This window comes from Mus pahari, chromosome 8 (genome assembly GCF_900095145.1).
Source record: "Mus pahari chromosome 8, PAHARI_EIJ_v1.1, whole genome shotgun sequence".
In the NCBI taxonomy this organism is placed as follows: domain Eukaryota; kingdom Metazoa; phylum Chordata; class Mammalia; order Rodentia; family Muridae; genus Mus; species Mus pahari.
In genome coordinates, this window is record NC_034597.1 from 99,745,346 (window position 1) to 99,753,180 (window position 7,835).

A 7,835-nucleotide genomic window follows, 5' to 3' on the forward strand; every position below is an offset into this window, starting at 1 on the left:
TGGTGTAAGAAACCATGCTGAGCAAGCCATAAAAAACAACTCTATGACCCATGCATCAGATCTTGCCTCCAAGTTTTTCTTGTTTGATTTCCTGTCCCAAATTCCTTTGATGATGAACAATGAAAACAAGATATAAACCAAATAAATGTACTATTCATCAACTTCATTTTTGGTCATGGTGTTTGACTGCAGGAGTAGAAATCCTACCAAAGTCATGTACCAAAAGACATACAGATTTAATGAGATTCCCATCAAAATCCTCCTATATAGTTTTTCACAGATCTTGCAAGAAATTAGGTATCAAGAAAACATACTCCTATTAACAAATGGGGTACATATCAAAACAGAATTCTCCATAGAGGAAATCAAAGACTGAGATTCACTAAAAGAAATAAATGTTCAATATCCTTATACATAGAAAAACACAAATCAAAACGCCTTTGGAATTACGCCTGTCAGAATGGCTAAGACCAATAACACAAGTGGCAGCACATGCCAGTGAGGTTGTGGAGCAAAGGGATCACTCAGCCATTACTGGGAGGAGTGCAGATGTTTTTAGACACTGTTCTATGGAAATCAGTGTGATTTCCCACAGAAAGATGAGTGCCAATGAACCATAAGTTCTTGGACATACAGTTAAAAGACACTGCATCTTATCACAAGGACACTTTCCCAACCCTGTTCATTGCTGCTCTATTAATAATAGCCAGAAATTGTAATCAACCTAGATATCCCTCAAAAGATAAATTGATAAAGAAAATATGGTATGTTAACATGGTGGAATATTACTCAGTCTTCACACAGAACAAAAAAAAAAGAAAAGAAAAGAAAAGAAAAGAAAGAAAGAAAGAAAGAGAAAATTAAATTCCAAAGTAAATTGATAGAACTAAAAAACAAAAACAAAAACAAAAACAAAAACATCATCCTGAGTGAATTACACCAGACACAGAAACACATATAGGGAATGTATTCTTTTATATGTGGATATTAGCTGTTAGCTCAAAGATTACAGAGCTACAATCTGTAGAAACACAGAGAATAGACATAGTGTAAGGGACTAGAAGGTACAGGGCTATATGTTTATGAAAGTAAAATAGAATATATATGCTTGCTAGTGATATTCTGCTGTTCTTATAAAGCGGTACCTTGTTCAGCTTTCATCAATGAAGCATCCAACTAAGACATATGCCAACAAATACAGAGACCCACAGCCAGTTATAATGCAGAGTGAGAGACCTTGGAACACCTAGCGCTATATAGGGATATCTTGATCAAATACTTCCCCTCAAAGCTCAGGAAATCATATTGAAAAGGAGGCAGAAAAAGTAGAAGACCCAGAGGAGCAGAGGACACAAAGAAAACAGAGCCCTCTAAACACTGTGATCAAAGCACATATGAACGAGCAGAAGGAAGGCTCCTTGCCAGCACTGCAGGACTGTGTATGTATTTTTATTTGTTTTGTTTTGTTTTTTGTTTAATTTTTTGGTTGTTTCTGTGGGACTACTTCGGTTTTGAATGATTTGGTCTCTCTTTCTTATGCTTTTTGATGCATTTTGTTGTTGGTAGTGGTTTGTCTTGCCCAAATATCTTTTTCTGTTTGTTTTCTAAGGAGAGATAGAAGGGAATGGATACTCATGAGATGGGAGCTGAGGGGAAACTGGAAGAAGTAGAGGGAGAGAAAGCCATGTTCAAAATATACTACTAGATTCTCTTCCTCACCCAACTTCATTGTACATTGAGTTCTCTGGGGTACCCCAAGATGGCCTGAATAGTCTGCCATGCCTGGTGGTCCTCCATTCTCCCACCACCTCTCCACCCAATTTCATCAGACCAGAAGCTCTTGAACCCTACAGACCTGCTGATCCAGAACCATGCAGCACAATGATGCCGTCAGAGGCCTGCTATATAAGAACCATTGGGGTTAAGATTCTTCCCAATACCTCCTTCAACAGGGCATCCAGGGAATAAAAGCATCCAGATGTCTAAAGGCACTCGAAAGAACACAGTCAACCCAAGGAAGGGCAGTATGATATGTTCAAAGTACAGCTAGCCTAGTACAGCAAGCCCTGGATCACAAATGAAGCACAAGAAAATGACCTTAATTCCAATCTTATAAAGATGAGAGAGGCCTTTAAATAGGAAATGAATAATTCCCTAAAAGAAACATAGCATACAAGAGATAGAAGAGAGAATTTCAGGCATTGAAGTTACAATTTAAGAAATCAATACCTCAGTTGATGAAAATGTTAAATCTAAAATATTCTGACAGAAAACATGCAAGATATCTGGGATACCATGAAAAGACCTAACCTAAGAATAATTGGAATAGAAGAAGGATTTCTGCAAAATTTTTAACCAATTAATACACGCAGAAATTCCTTCAATTTTTCAGAGAATATTTACTTGAATAAAAATGAAAGATAATATTTTGATACACAATATTTCAGTAACAGCTTTTAAACACATTTAAAAATCAATTTAATTTGTTAGCAAATTCACAGAATTCTCCTAATGCAAATTACACGATTTAGTCTGAGTATACACATATAGCATATATCTACAGTAATATTTCTCCTAATAGATGCTGAGTAAGCACTTTTTTTAAATTTTTTTTTTTTTTTAAGATTTATTTATTTATTATATGTAAGTACACTGTAGCTGTCTTCAGACACTCCAGAAGAGGGCGTCAGATCTTGTTACGGATGGTTGTGAGCCACCATGTGGTTGCTGGGATTTGAACTCGGGACCTTCGGAAGAGCAGTCGGGTGCTCTTACCCACTGAGCCATCTCACCAGCCCAAGTAAGCACTTCTTAAGCATTCTTTCATAGTATTATTTTGTTTGTGCCTTGGCTACCACAGAGACTCTCTGCAGTCCCCTAAGTTTGATTAACCTAAAAAGACCACCCACTCATTTACCTCCACATTAAAAACAACAACAACATAAATAAATAAATAAATAAAACAGGATAACACTTGTTTTTTTTTTACAGTTCTTAAAATTCCAATCACATTTTACCAAATGAAACTAAATAAAATGTAAGTTACTTTACCAAAATAAAAATATCTCTATTGCATTTATTCATCCATCTTAATTCTAGAAAAAGATCATTTTCCTTTTTTCAGTTGTACCTTGCTTTACTATGAACTATCACTGGACTGCGCTTATGACTTCTATCATTAGAAACTATAAGTAGAGTAATGAATTGAAGCAGAATTATAGATATTAATGCTTATTGTAAAAGCTCAGAGTTCCATGAAACAGAGATATAATGGTGCTTTATAAATAGAGATGCAAGAGAATATTGCTCAACCTACAGGTAATTCATATTTGTGGTGCTAGGGAAAAAAATACAAAAAAGGTGTTAGGTGATTGCAGATAACACTTCACATACATCTCTTAAAAAAACAAAAAAACAAAAAACAAAAAAACAAACAAAACAGCTGAAAGAGTATGAGGCAGATCTTTGCACCCAATCAATGGACAGAAGCTGCTGATCCCTGTAGTTGAATTAGGGGAAAGCTGGAAGAAGAAGAGGAGGAGGATGACCCTGTAGGAAGACCAGCAGTCTCAATTAACCTGGACCCCCGAAATCTCTCAGATAATGGATCATCAACCAGGCAGCATACATCAGATGATATGAGGCCCCCAACACACATACAGTAGAGGACTTCCAGGTCTGTGTTCATTCAGAGATGAAGCACCTAACCCTCAGGAGACTACAGGCCCCAGGCAGTTTAGAGGTCTGGTGGGGAGGGTGTGGTAAGGAGGTGGGAAGTGTCTCCTCATGGAGACAGGGTGGTAGGGAGGAGGTGTGTAATGTAGTATGGGGGTGGACCTGGGGAGGAATAAAGTCTGGAGTTTAAAATAAATAAATACAAAGAAAAATATAAAAAAATTAGAAAAGAAAACTGTATTAGCAACTTTCCCTACTTCTATAGCAAAGCATCTAACATCAACACTGAAAGAAGAATAACATATTTGAGTAATAGCTATAAAAGGTAATGTCTCCCATGGCAGGAAAGGCATGGAGGACAGGTTGTGCAAGGAAGATCGGACATGCAATCATTTTGCTAGTTTCTTCGCTGGGTAACAGGACCAGAAACCAAAGGGATGTATCAGAATGAGAAGTAGGCATACCCTTCCTCTTAGTAGACAACATCTTTTAGGTGGTTTAATAATCTACAATGTCGCCAAATTTTCAAAATTAGCTACACCTGGTGGGGACCAGATATCCGAATAAAGAAATTTGTAGAAGAAATTTCAGAAATAAAGTATAAAGCGAGAGACAAGGAAAATGGTTAAACAATGTCTTGAGCTAGTAAATATATGGACAAAATGATCCTTAAAAATATAATTTAATCAGAAATTGACAATATTATACTGATAAACAGCAATAAAAGCTAGCACTACAGTGTAAGGGTGGCTGGAGGAACTATGTGAGGTTGGGGATGGAAAACTTTCTTTCTTTCTTTCTTTCTTTCTTTCTTTCTTTCTTTCTTTCTTTCTTTCTTTCTTCCTTCCTTCCTTCCTTCCTCCCGCTCCCTCTCCCTCCCCCTCCCTCTCTCTCTCTTTCTATTTTTTTCTTGATTTTTTTTTCAGTTTTTGACTGTATTCTGGTGCTTTTTTTTTGAACTCAGAAAGTTTTTGAATGTTTTTGTCTTTGACAGGACACCTAAGTTGAGAGGCTTTATTTTTAACAGACTTTAAGTTTTAAAATAAACTGGCTATTTTAATGAGGTTGAAGTTTGAAGTTTTTGAATTTTTAAAGAGTGTCAGTTTTTAAAATTTTGAGTGGTTAGATTGTAATTTTGATATTGATATGTGCTCTTGGGGGAGAACAAGAGAGGAAGAATTATCAGTGCATGGTGAGATCTTTGTGTCAAGTTGCAAAGGGGTCAGCAGGGCTAGGTGGTTTAGTGTCAACTAGGGGCATGGGGGAATTGTTTGAAATGAGGGAAAGTTGATTGACAAAACGCCTCCATAAATTATGGTTGTGGAGCATTTTTTTTTTATTTGGTGATTGGTGGAGGAGAGGCCAGCCCATTGTGGGTGGTGGCATTCCAGGGATAGAGGTTCTGGGTTCTATAAGAAAGAAGAATGAGAAATCCATGGAAGGCAAACAGTAAGAAATTTGACATCTGTGAATTCTGTATTAGCTCCTGCCTACAGGTTCCTGCCCTTCCTGAGTCCCTGCCCTTGGTGCACTTGAAGATAAACGTTTACATGGAAGTGTGAGTAAAATAAGCCCTTTCCTCTGTAGATTACTTTAGGTGATGCTATTGCATCACAGCAATTGAAATCCAACCCTACACCCCCTCAAAAACTCAAAACTGAATGATGATATATGCACCGCACTTTTTAGAAAGAATTAGATCTGGTTGTTACAATGTGTAACCCTTTCTCTTGAAGTTTCATGCCATTAATCTTAAAATTTTATAAATGTATTTTACTATTGATGATTTTTATTATTTTCATAAAAGATAATTTCTTGTGGTTATGTCTTCCCTTGTATAAAAAGTGATGAATTACATAACCCTTCTGCATCTTAAAAGGTTTAAGTTTCTGTAACAAGGATATTTTTATCACTAAAGAGGAAAGTATGACACTCTGGGTAGACCCAAAACTTCTATATTTGAATGTCCTTTTCTTTTCATAAGGACCCACAGGAGAAAATGCTGTCTGATTCAAGTTGAAGAATAGCATATTTTCTCCTAAGCAATCATTTTGTTTGTATCTCATGGACATTGTAAATTCTGTAAGTTATATGCTTTTTGTTTTTATCATTCAGATCTAACTTTGTGCTTTATACACTGTAGACTTGTGAGTTATTATGACATTTTTTTTAAGTTTACTGTTTTCTCATCTTTTTTCTGAAATGAAACTCTTATCTTTCCATTTTATTCATTGTTCTAACATTCTCAAACCATTTAGGAATAGTATGGGACCTTCTATAACAGATAAAAGATATTCTTAGATTGATATCTGCATTGGGAAATGTTTTCTTTTTGTTACAGTTTAAAGAGAACTATGCATCCATTTCACAAACTCTGTAATCTATTCTGTGAATTTCTTTCCAAGGAGTTGATGCTTTAGACAGTACCAACTTCACAGGAAAATTTCCCAAGCATATCTACTGCCCATAATTCTAACTGCGCAATTATCCTCATGGTCAGAATTGTTTATTAAAATCTAATGAACTTTGACAAATGTGAAAATGAACAGCCATAAGAGGTTCCTATGTGGACATTTCCCTTCTTCATGTTATAAAATATGGCTTGGACTTCCCTCCTTTAGTTGCCACGAAGACTGTAATAATAGACTCAACCCAAAGAAATGAAAATAAAAGAGAACATATTTGTTAATTCAAAATTCCCCAGTAAGTATTAATAAATGCTCCTGTAAAACTATACTGGGAATTTAAATTCATTATGTTATGGAAGAAAGATCAAATTCAAAGTTGTTTTGCTTTGATGACTTATCTACTTTTAAAATCTCATTTTTTAATTTTTATTATATTCTGACTGCATAAGGAGTAAAGGAGAATATGTTTGACAGCTTTTGAGAAATAATCAAAAGTGATAAAGGAAATCATATTGCTTTAAGCCACAGTGTAAAAATTTACATATCTATTACATGTGATTTTCCCTTTGTAGTTTTAGGTATGTGGTGTTAAAATTGATGTATTTGCTAAAAGGATGCAATGCAGCATTCTAGCCTTATATTTTGATACAATTTATTAGGATATAAAATCAGCAGTTATAAAACGAGAAGCACACTGTGCCTGATAGCGCAGCAAAGGCAGTTGTCTTAAAGACAACCATATTTACTGTGCTGTGTTCTCTTTTCAGAGTATAAGTTTTTCCCATATTTATCCTATCCTCTTTGGGTCAAAATCATGTGGAGACAGAATATCTGAAAATAAAGTAGAGTCTACGCATAGGACCAGAGATTGGTAAACTGATTCTTTCCCATAATGAACTGGTGATGGGGAAGCTGACATTACTTACATCTGAGAAACACAAAATTGATTTTCATAATAGTTATTCATAGGGAAAATGACACAAATGCTGATAGATTTGTGTGACACTGGGGTTAGGATAGGAGATGGATATTGGTGACTTTATTTTTTCTTCAAGTTTCTTAACAGGGATAACCAGGTGCCTTGAAATTCAGAGCTTCAGCTTCATACACACACTGTATTTTCTCACAATTACAGCACTTCTTACACATAGGCCCAAGTTTCTAAATACCTACAAGGAAGATTTCAACTCACTTCTGGAGGCCTTACAGCCAATGAGAGACATCAGAAAGCACCATCAGAATGCATTCCAGGACTTTGGATTGTTTATTAAACAGGAGTTAAAGAAAATGAAGAAAAAACGGTTGGCATAGTATCAGTAAACCATAGAAACTCAACCCAAATCCTAAACTAAACCATGCACACGTAAAACGTATCTTAAGTAGAAAAACAGTACAAAGCATACTTGTCTTGGAACATAAAAAGGACACTTCATCTAACATTCTGAATTCTGAATGAAAGGAGAAAGTTACTCCTGTTCAGATTCAACTGTGAGAACTATCAGGAGGTTCAGTGAAGACTCTTCTGAAAAGGGTCAAAAAAAAAAAAAAAAAAAAAAAAAGATAAGTTAGCTTGTTGGGCAAAACAACTATTTTCCTTATCCATAAAACTTACAGCTTTCCTTACAAAATCAGGAAACAAACTGCATTTAGCTTATGGGTTTGAGAAACTTTCTTTCTTTCTTTCTTTCTTTCTTTCTTTCTTTCTTTCTTTCTTTCTTTCTTTCTTTCTCTCTCTCTCTCTCTCTCTCTCTC